Here is a 15,538-nt window from a genome sequence, read left to right as displayed (position 1 = left end):
GCCTGTTCATCCCACTCTCCTCCCTAACCTCTGACAGTCCCTGATCTTTTTATGGTCTCCATAGTCTTGCCTTTCAGAATGTCACATAGTCGGAAACATACACTATGTAGCCTTTTCAGATTAACTTCTTTCACTTAGGAACACCCATTTCGGTTTCTTTGCTGTCTTTTCATGGGTTGATTTTTTTTTTTTTAAGTGGGGAATAGTATTCCCTTGTCTCGATATATCACTGTTTAGTTATCCATTCACCCAGTGAAGGATATCCTGGTTGCTTATGTTTAGGCGTTATGAACTATGAATAGCTGAGTGCAGGTTTTTGTGTGGGCATAAGTTTTCGGCTCATTTGGGGGAATATCAGAGAGCACAACTATTCATTTGTGTGGCACAAGTATGTTTAGTTTTAGAAGAAACTGCCAAACTGTTTTCCAAAGTGGCTGTAGCGTTTTGCGTTCCTACCAGCAAGGAATGAGAATTCCTGGTGCCCCACCTCCTCGGCAGCATTTGGTGTCGTCAGTATTTTGGATTTTGGTCATTATAATAGGTGCCTAGTGGAATCTCATTGTGGTTTTAAATGTTTATTTATTTTTAAATGTTTCTGTATTTTGACAGAGAGGGCAAGAGAGCAAGGGAGGGGCACAGAGAGGAGAGGGAGAATTCCAAGCATTCTCTAAGCTGTGAGCACAGAGCCGGAAGCAGGGCTCAAACTCACCAACCTCAAGTCCATGACCTGAGCCGAAATCGAGAGCTGGACGCTCAATTGACTTAGCTACCCAGGTGCCCCTCATGTTTATTTATTTATTTTGAGAGTGAGAGAGCGTGAGCGGAAGAGGGGCAGAGAGAGGGGGCATGGAGAGAGAGAGTCCCAAGCAGGCTCCGCCCTGCCAGCTCAGAACCTGGTCCCATGAACTGTGAGAGCATGACCGGAGCCCAAAGCAAGAGCCAGATGCTCAACTTACTGAGCCATCCGAGCGCCCCTCATTGTTGTTGTAATTTGTAATTCCCTAATTTTTTTTATTTATTATTATTTTTTTGTAATTCGCTAATTTTAAATGATGTTGAGCATCTTTTCATATGATTATTTGCATACATATGGTGTATCTTTCTCCATTCCTTTACTTCTAACCTGTATGTGTCTTTATATTTAAAGTGGTTTCTTGTAGACACCATATAGTCAGGTCTTGTTTTTGATCCCCTTTGACAATTTCTACCTTTTAATTGGTGTATTTAGACCACTGACCTTTAAAGTTCCAATGGATTAACATTTACCATATTTGTTATGCCTTGTGTGGTTTTATTGGAGAACATTACATGATTGTTTTCTTTCTTAGCATTTCAGTTATATATATTAAAAACATTTTTAATGTTTATTTTTGAGAGAGAGAGAGAGAGAGAGAGAGAGAGAGTGACAGAGTATAAGCGGGAGTGGGGGGTAGGGGCAGAGACAGAGGGAGACCCAGAATCCAAAGCAGGCTGCAGGCTCTGAACTGTCAACACAGAGCCCAATGTGGGGCTTAGACCCACGAACCTTGAGACCATGACCTGAGCCCAAGTCGGACGGTTAACTGACTGAGCCACCCAAGTGCCCCTCAGTTACATTTCTTTATGTATATATGTATTTTAATGGTTACCCTAGAGTTCGCAGTATACATTTGCAATTAATCCAAGTTCACTTTCAAGCAAGGCTATACCACTTCATAGGTAGGAGGAGTACCTTCTAACAGCAAAATAATTTTAACTTCCTCCTTTTGTCCCTTGTTCCTTGTATCATTGCGTGTCACTCATTTCATTTATATATAAGCATCCATAACTGTGTGGATTTTTTTCAATAAATACAGTATAGTGCTGTACTGTAATCCAATAAATACAGTATAGTACTATACTGTATTTATTGAAAGAATTATTATTCTTTATGATTTTCTTGACAACATTGTCTTTTCTCTAGCTTACTTTATTGTATTAATGCAGCATATAATACATATAACATACGAAATATGTGTTAATTGACTGTTATCAGTAAGGCTTCAGGTGAACAGTAGGCTATTAGCAGTTAAGTTTCTGGGGAGTCAAAAGTTGTCCGCAGATTTCCAAGTGTGCGGGAGGTTGGTGTCCCTCACCCCTGCATCGATCAAGGGTCAACTGCGTGTATAACTGAATACGTTGTTGCTATTATTACTTTGAACAAACTGTTGTCTGTTAAATCAATTAAGAGTAAGAAAGATCAATACTTTTTATTTTACCTTCACTATTCCTTCTTCAATGCTGTTCCTTTCTTTATCTAGATCTGACCTATATCATTTTCCCTCTCTCTGAAGAACTTCTAACATTTCTTGCAAAGCAGGTCTCCTGGCAAAAAATGCCCTCAATTTTTGTTCATCTGAGAAAATCTTCATTTCTCTTTTATTTAAAAAAATGTTTATTATGATTTGAAGTTTTACTTTAAATTCCAGTTAGTTAACATACAGTGTAATCTTAGTTTCAGGTGTACAATATAGCGATTCAGAACTTTAGTACAACACCCGGTGCTCATCACCAAAGTGCACGAAGGAGAATTTCACAGAGTACAACATTTTTAGGTTGGTGGGTTTTTTTTCTCCCAACACTTAATATTTCAGTCACTCTCTTCTTGCTTTCATGGTTTATGAAAAGTTGGCTGTAACTCTTACCTTTGCCCCTCTATAGATAAGGTCCCCCGCCGCCCCGCCTGCCTTTGGCTAATTTCAACATTTTTTCTTTTATCATTGATTTTCTGAAGTTTGAATACGATATATCTAGGTGTAGTTTTGGGGCATTTACCCTGCTCAGTATTTTCTGAGCTTCCTTGGATCTGTGGTTTGGAATCTGACATTAATTTGGGAAAATATTCAGTTAAAATTGTTTCAAATATTTCTCCTGTTTCTTTCTTTCTCTTTCTTTCTTTCTTTCTTTCTTTCTTTCTTTCTTTCTTTCTTCTGGTAGTCCCATTATACACGTTATTCCTTTCGTAGATGTCTCACAGTTCTTAGGTATTCACTGCTAGCTTTTTTCAGCCTTTTTTTCCCCTTTGCTTTTTTCTTTAAAAAAATTTTTTTTTAATGTTTACTTATTTTTGAGAGACAGAGTTGAGTGGGGGAGGGGCAGAGAGAGGGAGACAAAGAATCCAAAGCAGGCTCCAGGCTCTGAGCTGTCACCACAGAGCCTGATGTGGGGCTTGAACCCGTGAACTGTGAGATCATAACCTGAGCCGAAGTGGGACATTTAACTGACTGAGCCACTCAGGCGCCCCCTCCCCTTTGCTTTATTCACTTTTAGAAGTTTCTATTGAGCTATCATGAAGAGCAGAGATTCTTTCCTCAGCTGTGTCCAATCTACTAATAAACCCATGAGGGGCACCTGGGTGGCTCAGTCGGTTGAGCGTCTGACTTTGGCTCAAATCATCATCTCATGGTTCTCAAGTTCGTGCCCTGAATCTGGTTCACTGCTGTCAGTGCAGAGACTGCTTCGGATCCCCTGTTTCCCTCTCTCTCTCTCTCCCACCGCCCTCAAAAATAAACATTAAAACAATTTTATTTTGACCTAAATCCCCAAAGATGCCCTCCTCAATGCCCATCACCCACCCTCCCCTCCCTCCCACCCCCCATCAACCCTCAGATTGTTCTCAGTTTTTAAGAGTCTCTGATGCTTTGGCTCTCTCCCACTCTAACCTCTCTCTCTCTTTTTTTTTTTTTTCCTTCCCCTCCCCCATGGGTTTCTGTCAAATTTCTCAGGATCCACATAAGAGTGAAAACATATGGTATCTTTCTTTCTCTGTATGGCTTATTTCACTTAGCATCACACTCTCCAGTTCCATCCACGTTGCTACAAAGGGCCATATTTCATTCTTCCTCATTGCCACGTAGTATTCCATTGTGTATATAAACCACAATTTCTTTATCCATTCATCAGTTGATGACATTTAGGCTCTTTCCACAATTTGGCTATTGTTGAGAGTGCTGCTATAAACATTGGGGTACAAGTGCCCCTATGTATCAGTACTCCTGTATCCCTTGGGTAAATTCCTAGCAGTGCTATTGCTGGGTCATAGGGTAGGTCTATTTTTAATTTTTTGAGGAACCTCCACACTGTTTTCCAGAGCGGCCGCACCAGTTTGCATTCCCACCCACAGTGCAAGAGGGTTCCCATTTCTCCACATCCTCGCCAGCGTCTATAGTCTCCCGATTTGTTCATTTTGGCCACTCTGACTGGCGTGAGGTGATATCTGAGTGTGGTTTTGATTTGTATTTCCCTGACGAGGAGCGATGTTGAGCATCTTTTCATGTGCCTGTTGGCCATCCGGATGTCTTCTTTAGAGAAGTGTCTATTCATGTTTTCTGCCCATTTCTTCGCTGGATTATTTGAAACAATTTTTTTAAAATAAAAACATAAACCCATGAAAGGCATCCTTTACTTCTGCTACAATGTTTTTGATCTTTGGTGTTATCTTTGATTCTTAGAATTTTCATCTCTATGCTTACCTTATCTACCTGTTCTTGTATGTTGTCTACTTTTGCCATTAGGGCCCTCATCATAATCACAGTTGTCATCACTGCCTTAATCATAGTTGTTTTAATTTCCTGATCTGGGGTGCCTGGGTGGCTCAGTTAGCGAAGTGTCCAACTCTTGGTTTCCACTCTGGTCATAATCTCACAGTTAGTGAGTTTTAGCCCTGCATCTGGCTCTGCACTGGCAGCGTGGAGCCTGCTTGGGATTCTCTCTCTCCCTCTCTCTCTCTGCCCCTCCCACACTGTCTCTCTCTCTCTCAAAATAAATAAATAGACTTAAAAAAAAAGAAACTGCAGTTGAAAAATTCCTGATCTGTTCATTTCAGGTTGCCTGCCATATCTGAGGCTGCTTCTCATGCTCACTCTGGCTTCAAACTGTTTTTTGGTTTTTTGCCATTTAGTATGCCTTGTAATTTTCTGCTGGAAGCTGGACATGGTGTAATGAGTAAAAGGATCTCTGGTAAATAGGCCTTTTGTGGTGTGGTGGTAAGGTGTGGGGGAAGTAGGGGAAGTGTTCTATAGAACTATGATTGGGTCTCAGGCTTTGAGTGAACCTATACCCATGAGCTGTGAACTTCCCAAGTGCTTCTGTTTTCTTTTTGTTTAAGTGGTACAGGATGTCTAGAATGGGCTAGAGTTGGGTTTTGCCCTTTCCCTGAGTTGTTTAGACTCTGATAAGACTCCAATAGGTTAGGCTTTGGTAAGATAGTTTATTTATTTATTTTTTTTTAATTTTTTTTTTTCCAACGTTTATTTTTGGGACAGAGAGAGACAGAGCATGAACGGGGGAGGGGCAGAGAGAGAGGGAGACACAGAATCGGAAACAGGCTCCAGGCTCTGAGCCATCAGCCCAGAGCCTGACGCGGGGCTCGAACTCCTGGACCGCGAGATTGTGACCTGGCTGAAGTCGGACGCTTAACCGACTGCGCCACCCAGGCGCCCCAAGATAGTTTGTTTTGAGAGCAGGCTTTCTTTTTCTTTTTTCTTTTTTAATTTTTTTTAAAGTTTATTTTTTTATTTTGAGAGAGAGACAGAGAGAGTGAGCAGGGGAAGGGCAGAGAGAGAGAGACGGCTCTGTGCCGTCAGCGTGGAGCCCACTGTGGGCCTCGAACTCACAAACTGTGAGATCATGACCTAAGCTGAAACCAAGAGTGGGATGCTCAACTGGCTGAGCCACCCAGGTGCTCTGAGCAGGACTTCTTAAGTACAGAATGTTCTGGTGTGTTTCAAAGTGGTTACCTTTTTCCTCCTTGTGAGGGATTTCCCTCAGATATTCACTGTGAGAACGTTCTAGGGCTTCTGGAGATAAAACAAAAGAGTAGCGGCTCCCCTATGACTGGAATTCCTGGAGTTTTCTTTTTTATTTTTACTTATGTATGTATTTATTTAAAATATTTATTTATTTTTGGGAACCCCTGCCGTTTTAAATGCTTAGACTTGTCCACACTTGAGCCTCCAACAATTTGTCAGTTACAGTGCAGGTTTTCCTCCCCTCATACTGGTTCCCATGGAGATTTCTGCCTATGGGTTCCTGCTCCAGTAAGATGTGATTCTTAGTGCTCAGTTGTCAGTCTCTCCAATGTTGGGGCAGTGGTTTGCCCTGTGACCTCACTTCTCTGATGGATCTAAGAAGAGTTGTTGATTTTTCAGTTTTAGTTGATTTTTCAGCGTTTTAGTTGTTAGAATGGAGTGATAACTTCTAAACTGCTCGTGTGCCTGAGTGGAAGTCGAAAGTATCTCTACCCATTTTAAAATTGGGTAATTTGGTTTTTTTAATTATTGGTTGTAAGATTTATTCATATATTCTAACTGTAAGTCCTAGTTTTGTTTGTTTGTTTGTTTGTTTGTTTGTTTGTTTTTAAGGAGGCTCCACACCCAACGTGGGCTTGAACTCATGACCCTGGGATCAAGAGTCACATGCTCTACCAACTGAGCTGGCCAGGTGCCCCAGTCCTAGTTTATTTTTGACTTTGCAGTTCTTTTAGTCCTTTAAGTTTGTTTATTTATTTCTGGGTGGCCATATTTATCAGTCTTTCATGTTACCTCTTTGTGCTCTGTGCCATGTTTAGAAAGACCTTTCCCACTCAAAATATATTCAGCCACATTTTCTTCTCATACTCATGATTTCACTTGTTTCACATTTTAATCTTGGCCAACCTTACTGAGTGAAGATCAAAATTATTCCAATACCAAAAATATCTTTAGGAAAAGTGGGTAGAATTGTTATAATTAGGCAGTAATTTTTCTGTTTTGTGTGTTTGGAACCAGGATGGCTTTGGCAAAATTGTGAAACTAGTGCGTGGCCTCGTCTCCTCCCACAAGATGCCCTTTGGTCCTGTCGCTCAACGCTCTTATGCTGTCATGTAGCTTTTCTTAAAAGCTCTGCATGATCCTGGGGTGCCTGGGTGGCTCAGTACGTTAAGCATCCAACTTTGGTTCAGGTCGTAATCTCATGGCTCATGGGTTCGAGCCCAACATCTGGCTCTGTGCTGGCAACTCAGAGCCTGAAGCCTGCTTCGGATTCTGTGTCTCCCTCTCTCTCTGCCCCTCCCCCACTCTCACTCTGTCTCTCTCAAAAAAATAAACATTTAAGAAAAAAAAAAAAAAGCTCTGCATGATCCTAAACTTGACCATGCTCTTTAGGAAGTCAAATCTGTGTCAAGTATTCATTCTCACCCATCTCCCTTCATGTTCAAAAGAAGCTAATTTCTGTTGATCACAGCCAGCATATTATTTCTCCAAGAGGTATTTGCCGTTTGCTCTCTAGAAATGCAATGACTTAAACTAAAGTAAGGAATCCCTAAAGAGTCCTGGAGGTTGGTTCCCAGGAAGAATTTTTTTGAACGTGAGGGACCTTTCTGGTGACCCTGAAAGTACTCCATATCAAGTGATTACATCTTCTGCAGGATGGTCCTGTCTGGAACATTTTGCTCCTGATGAAGGACTGATGTTGAAGCCCCTCTGGCCAGTGACTAATCTCTCATCCTTCCTTAATGAACTTTGAATGGTTTGTTCCATGGTTTGTTCCTTTCATAAAGACTGTTGATGAACCAGAGGGCTTTTATATTTTTAAAGGTATATCTTGTTATTCTTTAAAGTTTATTTATTTATTTATTTTTTGAAGTTTTTTTTTTTTTTTAACTTTATTCATTTTGAGAGAGAGGTGGGGGGAGGAGCAGGGAGAGAGAGAGAAGGAGAGAGAGAATCCCAAGCAGGTTCCGCCTTGTCAGCACAGAGCCTGACGTGGGGCTCAAACTCACAAATAGTGAGATCATGACCTGAGCCGAAATCAAGAGTCAGAGGCTTAACCGACTGAGCCACCCAGGTGCCCCCACTAACTTATTTGATTGATGAAAAATAAAGATCAAGTCATTAGTAAGCAACCTCCGATCTCACTCTATATCTCTGTCCATGCTGACATCACCTATTTTGATTTCATTTTATAAATCCCCAAATGAAAGTTAAAGGAATAAGAGTTCCTTTTCTACAATCATGGACACGGCAACATGAAAGAGAACGTTGCCTAACATGAGACGCAGATATAGGGTTTATCTACCGCTTGTTTCATTTGTTAGATCTGTTGGTTGACCTACAACTTTTAAGGTCTGAAAACAGTGTTGACAACCTCAGACCATACCACTGACCTCTTAGAGGCAGGATAAAATTGTATGCAACTAATTTTGAAGAAACCTCAGAAAACTGTTTAGGAACAGATACACTAGGGCTCAATATTCAGAGAGGTGTCTTCCCTTACATTTAAGAAGAATAAGGTTTAGGGGCACACGGATGGCTCAGTCGGTTAAGTGCCTGACTTCAGCTTAGGTCATGATCTCACAGTTCGTGAGTTTGACTCCCGCGTCAGTCTTTGCACTGACAGTATGAAGCCTGCTTGGGATTCTCTCTCTCTCTCTGCCCCTACTCCACTTGTGCGCGCACGCGCTCTCTCTTTCAAAAATCAATAAACTAAAAAAAGAAAAAAAAAAGAACAAGCCTTAAAATAGTAATAGAGGAGCTTGGGTAGTACAGTTGGTTGTGTCTGACTTGATTTCATCTCAGGTCATGATCCCAGGGTCATGAGATCAAGCCCCATGTCAGTGTGGAGCCTGCTTAAGATTCTCTCTCTTCCTCTGCCCCTCCACCCCACTTGCATGTACATTCTCTCTCTCTCTAAAATAAAAAAATCATAAGGGGCACCTGGGTGGCTCAGTCAGTTAAGCGTCTGACTTCGGCTCAGGTCATGCCCTTGCTGTTCATGGGTTTGAGCCCCGCATCGGGCTCTGTGCTGACAGCACGGAGCCTGGAGCCTGCTTCAGATTCTGTGTTTCCCTCTCTCTCTTCCCTTCTCTGCTCACGCTCTGTCTCTCTCTCTCTCTCTCTCTCTCTCTCTCTCACAAATAATCAAACATTAAAAAATTTTAAAAAGAAAAGGGGGCACTTGGGTGGCTCAGTTGGTTAAGCATCCGACTCTTGATCTCCGCTCAGGTCACAGTCTCACGGTTTGTGAGTTCAGGTACCACCTTGGGCTCTGTGCAATGATGGCGCAGAGCCTGCCTAGGATTCTCCCTCTCTCCCTCTCTCTCTGCCCCTTTCCCCCTCACACTCTCTTTCCCTCTCTCAAAATAAATAAATAAATAAACTTTAAAAAAATCATAGGTCTTGCTTTGGATTTTGATTTACTCTTGAATTTCTAATAGTTCAAATGATATTTTGATTATCTAAGGCTTAAATAGTAAAAATGCTTCATTTTCATAACTTTTTATTTTATTTTCTTTTTTATTTAAAAAATATAGAATGCTTCATGAATTTGCATGTCATCCTTGCACCGGGGCCATGTTAATCTTCTCTGCATCATTCCAGTTTTAGTCTATATGCTGCCAAAGTGAGCACCATAACTCTTTATTTTATTTTATTTTATTTTATTTTATTTTATTTTATTGTTTTAAACTGAAGGTCTTAAATAATTTTTTTAATGTTTATTTATTTTTGAGGTGGGGGGGAGGGACAGAGAGAAAAGGAGACACAGAATCCGAAGCAGACTATGGGCTCTGAGCCATCAGCACAGAGCCCAATGCAGGGCTGGAACTCACGAACCATGAGATCATGACTTGAGCCGAAGTTGGATGCTTAACCGACTGAGCCACCCAGGCACCCCATAACTCTTTATTTTAAATGGCATTTGATTATGACCCTGTCTTCTTGGATTGGCCATAGCATTGCTCTGTTTTGCAGTATAGTGATCAAAGAAAATGTGCTACCTTATCTTATTTCTTGAAATTTAAATTTAAATTCTTTCTATTCATAGCCAGATGGTGTTATTAAACTGAATCTCATACGAATTTATTGTGAATAATATAAAATATCTTTGAGACTTTTAGATACTATGTGTGGTATATACCTTTCAGCTGAGATATGTTCCAACACCTTTATTAAATTGTGTCTCACAAGTACAAGATATTTTGTTTTAGTGAATTATGGATATTTCTTTCTTAATTGTAATTATCTTCTTAGTCATATTAGTTTATCAAACCAGTTTCCTAGTAACTATTAAAATAAAAGTTTATAATCCTTTCAAACCAGTTTCCTAGTAACTATTAAAATAAAAGTTTATAATCCTTTCTTTCTTTCCATCCCCACATTTTATATTTTGATTACAGTAGCCATGGATCCTTGGTGCTAGGATTCAAAAGAGAAGTCATTTGGATATAGGAACAAATAAGTAAAATGTCTTTCCTTATATGAGTAAATAAGGCTGTAGTTGATTGACCAAATGTGATTATAAACATTTTCATCATAGCTTTTGTCATATCTAGAGGTGTAACTCCTATTTCAGGGCTATAACCATGAAAGCTGTATGAGCCTTTAGAGAATTTTTTTTTTTTAATCTTGTAATTCAATTCTAAAATGTGAGCCTAATGAAGGACAATTTGCAAAGTAAGGCATGGACAATTTAGGAGACATTCTTCCTGTATTGGCAATGCCCTAGTATATAGCCTGAAATTGTAGCGCTCAATGTGAAGGGGACACTTCAGATATTTATGCTGAAGTGGCAAAGGACCTCTTGTTAAAAATTTAAAACAGCAAGAGTGACCTGTAGTGATGTCAATCATTATTTGTCATTGTTATGTTCTGAACTTATTCCAAATATAGCCATCTGTCCTCCAGTGCTGGCTGAGGCTCCTCATTTAGATTCTGTTGGACAAGGGATTACGAGTGAAGAGAGGAGGCAGGTGTGGTTGCCTTGGCTGTGCTGATTACCTCATTTCTGGATTCCTGAAATAGCTTTATTTTTTTTTTTAATTTTTGTTTTCAATGTTTATTTATTTTTGAGAGAGAGAGAGAGACAGAGCGCGAGCAGGGGAGGGGCAGAGTGAGAGGGAGACACAGAATCCGAAGCAGGCTCCAGGCTCCAAGCTGTCAGCGTAGAGCCTGACACGGGGCTTGAACTCTGAATCAGTGAGATCATGACCTGAACCAAAGTCAGACACCTAACTGACTGAGCCAGCCAGGCTCCCCTGAAACAGCTTTCTTTTTCTTTTATTTAAAAAAACTTTTTTTAATGTTTATTTATTTTTGAGAGATAGACAGAGGGTGAGTTGGGGGGCGGGGCAGAGAGAGAGAGGGAGACACAGAATCCAAAACAGGCTCCAGCTGCCAGCACAGAGGAGTCCATGATTTTTGTGTGTGAAAAATTCTTGTTCCCAGTACCCAAACCCTTCCCTGGTAGAGGAATTTCAAGGGCAGCTCAAATGGAAGAGTCCAGGAATAAATAACAAGTTCTGGGGTGTGGCTGAGCCAGAGAGATCAGAGCAAGCATCTGGAACACCTTAATGAGGAGAGCAGGCATTGTCTGCAGATAGATTTTATGGGCAAAATTAGGGTAGAGGCGGTTGGGGAATATAATGAGTTCAGGTTTTAATATGTCGAGTGTGAGGTGCCTGTTTGAAGTACCCATCAAGCAGCTGGGCTGTCTTGCTTTGGTGGATATATCCAGCTGCTTGGTGGGTGTTTCCAAGATGAGTGTGCAGGGAGAGGTCCGGCTGGAGATATGAATTTGGAAGTCATCAGCACATAGCGATACTTGAAATCCAAGGAATGATGATAGCCTCTCGGGAGGGTAAGAGGAGGGTGTAGGGCAAGAGGAGAAAGAGGCTGAGGAAAGTATTCTTGGGAACACCAACTCTTGAGGACTGGATAGAGGCTGACAGGAAAGAGGCCAGCCAAAGAATGAGGAGAAGTGACAAATAATGGTGGCATGGTAACTGAACCAAGAATTTCAGTAAGGCTGGAGGGGTCAACAAGACCAAATGTTGCAGAGAAACCAAGGTAGATAGAGCCAGAATTAGGTCTATTGGATATGGTCAAATGGATATGGTCGTTGGTGACCTCAGCAAAGGTGTTTTCGGTGCAGTGATGAGATGCATTCATGTGCTCCTGAGGGGAGAAAGTAGAGATAGTAACTCTGGATTACTCAATTAAGACATGTTGCTGAGAAAGAAAGAGAAAAGGAAGTAGCCAGAAGCCTGTGTGAAGTAAGGGAAGGATGTTTTAAGGAAAGTCCTAAGCAGGTATAAAGGTAGAGGGGAAGGGATCAGGACAGTGGGAGAAGTTGAAGGTAAAAGGTTCTGGAGGTTGGAGGGATCAAGATGGAGAGCACAGGTGGGGGTGGGGAGGGTGGGGGAGGTGAAAGAAAGAGTGAATTGCACTTATAGGAAAGTGCAGAGTAAAAAGAAATTGAGGGAATTCATATGTTCTGTCAGCCACCTCTTACTCACCAGTTCTCTGAGGGGGCTCTGATGGACTTACACCAGTGCAATCTGCCAGTTTCTCACCACATGCCCTGGGGCCTTCCTGTGGGTGTTGAGATTCCATGCACAGTGGAGAGGAGTTAACCCAGCCCAGTGGTGCAAAGCTTTGGTCAATAAAAGATGAGAGCTAGCTGTTAAATTCTCTTTCCATCCTTCATGTTGACTAATCAGAGATGCAAGTCTTGTATTTATGATATCCCAAAAAATGGCCCCATGAGCTCAAGCGTGATACCAATGCACCTTCATATGGACTCTCTCTTTCCTTCGTTTTCCCCTTTCCCTCCCTGTTGCTTTTCTGGGATTGCATTCTCTAATAATGCATTAGGTTGAACCGGATGGTTTCTGTATGTCAAAACAGTTGAATCTCAGCACTTTCATATGGTTCAACCCAATAGCACATCAACCATTGCTCTGCTTTCTGGAGAACTCCAGCTAAGAAACACTTAATGGGCTTAGTGAAGTAGGTATAGTCACCTACTGAATGTGAGCTTGTATTAATAGCTATCATTTATTGTGCACCTGCTGCTGGTGGTATTGTTTTACATATGTAATCTTAACATATAAAGTAGGAATTATTTTTGTTGTACTCATGAAAAAAACTGATGTGAAAGGAAGTTAGGTCACCTGCTCAAGACCATACATCTAATAAGTGGAACCAGATTTCAGACCCAACTTTGTTTTTTAAGCCTGAGATCTCTTTATAAGAATACGTTGTCTTGCCTAAGGTAAATGTGATAGGGGAGTTAAACAGAAGCCATTGAGAGAGATAGCCTAGAGGTAGTGAGGGCCCAGATACGATTTAAAATCATGATTTTATGGGACTCAGGTTCATACAGTGGTACAGTATTCACCCACTGTGTTCGGCCACTTGGCTACAGGATCAGGGAAATCTGGCGATTCATTTGATTCAGGAGTGGGGTATGGTGTCGACAAAGAACAGCAGAAAGAAGGGAGCACGAGGAGACTGAGGATGCAGCCGGAAAGAATAGTGATTGACCATGGTGTGTCCAGACTGGGGAGGGGGGAAGTGAGGTCAGACGGAGGCCAACTAACTGGGAGGAAAGGCAGGGGGTCTCAGGTCAAAGAGCAGATTTACTGGGGAGTAAGGACTTGGAAAGTCTGTAGGATAGGAGTTGCGGTCAGCCTGGGGTATTGGTTTGAGGATATCAAAAGTGTAATAGTTCCCAAAGGAGTAGGTTGTTGAAACGGAGTGGAGGTGAAAGTCACTGGAATTGAGGAAGTCAAGGCACTGTGAGGGCCATGGTGTTACACTGATCATCCTTGTGGATTTAGAAACCATCCAGGATGATGTTGGGACTAGAGATGGCCTGTGAACCGGATGCCAGGATCCTTAATAAACATGGCTGAACTGAGAACTGAGTACATGACAAGAACAAGGGAGAGGTTAAGATGGGGTATATAGTTAGTGTGATTTTCTTTCTTTCTTTCTTTCTTTCTTTCTTTCTTTCTTTCTTTCTTAAGTATTTATTTTGAGAGAGGGAGAAAAAGAGTGAGCAGGGGAGGGGCAGAGAATGGGGGAGAGAGAGAGAATCCCAAGAAGACTCTGTGCTGTCAGCACAGAGCCCTAGGTGGGCTTATCCCTGGAACTGTGAGATCATGGCCTGAGCTGAAATCAAAAATCGGACTCTTAACTGGCTGAGCCATCCAGGCACCCCTAGTTAGTGTGATTTCCAAGTAGGAAGGGGTTTCTTTGTTTTGCAGCAGCTGGAAAGATTAATAGTTTAGACTACAGGTCAGCAACCTTCCCTTGGGTCAAATCTGGTCTTGCGGCCCATTTTTGTAAAGAAAGTTTTATTGGAACCCAGCCATGCCCATTTGTTTGCCTATTGTCTATGGCTGCTTTCAAGCTACGACAGTAGAGTCAGGTAGTTGGGTCAGAGCCAGTATGTCCCACAACTCCTAAAATACTTACTGTCGGGTGCGTCAAGTAAACATTTGTCAACTCCTGGTTTAGAAAATGCAGTGTGTGTGAGGGCAGGTGGGGGAGGAAGGAGAACGGTCACAGCTCTCCCTAACCCTCATTCTGGCCCGGTGTACGAACTCTAGAAAAAAGAGTTGCCTCAGGATGACCGTACGGGACACGGTGTCGTAGAACAGAGAGCCTGCCTTCAACTAGCAACAGGATGTGGAGTGATTATTCGAGGGAGAAGTGGCGGGCATGGGAGCAGACTTTGTTGCTCGTGGAATAAGAGGCCCAGACCGGGCAGTGGAAATGGGAGAGAGAAAAGTGGCAAGAAATGGATAAAGAGGGAGGAAGTGCGGAACGGCCTGGAGAAAATTGTTGGATTGTTGACGCCCAGCCAGAATTTGCAATTTGGGTGGTGCCCAAGGATCATAGGCATAAAAAGGCCGGAAGGAATTTAGCCAGGGTTCTCATTTGGGTCAGGTTGAGCGACTTCCAGCTCGCCTCTAGCTTATTCCAAAGGCAAGATGCCCATGGCGGGGTGGTTTCCAGGGCAGCCCTAGACGTCTCTCATTTCCTTGTTTTGGCAGTCTAAGAAAAATGTCACTGGTAATTTTCGAATATAGAATATGATCCTGTTTTCCCCGTATTGAAATATTCATGGGGTTTACTTTCTGTCAATGGAGTTCCAAAGATGATAAATGTACTTTTTTTTTTTTTTGTCACCTTGCTAGAGAATGTGCATGCTGGTAGTTCCCTTTCAAAGCTAGTACATTATTTGAAAAATATATCTGGAAGGCATCCCTGGGTCAGAGTCAGCTGCTTCTTTCTTTTCTATTTTGAATAATATTCAGAACCATAAATTCCATCAGGCCAGGGACCATGTTTGGCTTTTTCATTGTGGTATGCCCGGAGCCTAGGAGTTGTTAAAAGCTCAATAAATTTTTGTTGCATGAATGAATAAGAAACGGTTTTTCTCTTAATGGATTGTGACTTTGGTAATAACGTTGAAAGCACTGGAAAGTGCCATTTCAGATTTTCCATGAAAACCAGTGCTTGCTGCCCACTTCATGTGTTTGCAATGAGGTCGCTCTGGAAAGACATGCAAGAAACCAATGAATGTTGCAGGTGTGGGACATAGAAGTGGGGAGGGGAATGTGACAACTTGGAGAGGGGTGGGAGATGTAAATGTATTAAATACAGAAACGGGGCGCCTGGGTGGCTCTGTCGGTTGAGCGTCTGACTCCTGATTTCCACTCGGGTCACGATCCCAGGATCGTGGTATCGAGCCC

At 41.9% G+C, this 15,538-nt stretch overlaps 1 non-coding gene across 1 annotated transcript; it reads right to left on the bottom strand.

Annotated features, from left to right (window-relative positions):
- Positions 1-9,297: 9,297 nt before the first annotated feature.
- On the bottom strand, positions 9,298-9,404 carry LOC115507917. Its single transcript, XR_003966840.1, has one exon. It is a non-coding gene; the product is annotated as a U6 spliceosomal RNA (small nuclear RNA).
- Between the last annotated feature and the right edge of the window lie 6,134 nt (positions 9,405-15,538).

This window comes from Lynx canadensis, chromosome X (assembly GCF_007474595.2).
Source record: "Lynx canadensis isolate LIC74 chromosome X, mLynCan4.pri.v2, whole genome shotgun sequence".
Lineage (NCBI taxonomy): Eukaryota > Metazoa > Chordata > Mammalia > Carnivora > Felidae > Lynx > Lynx canadensis.
The sequence above is the reverse complement of the archived record's forward strand: the minus strand, read 5'-3'. Positions and strand labels throughout refer to the sequence as shown.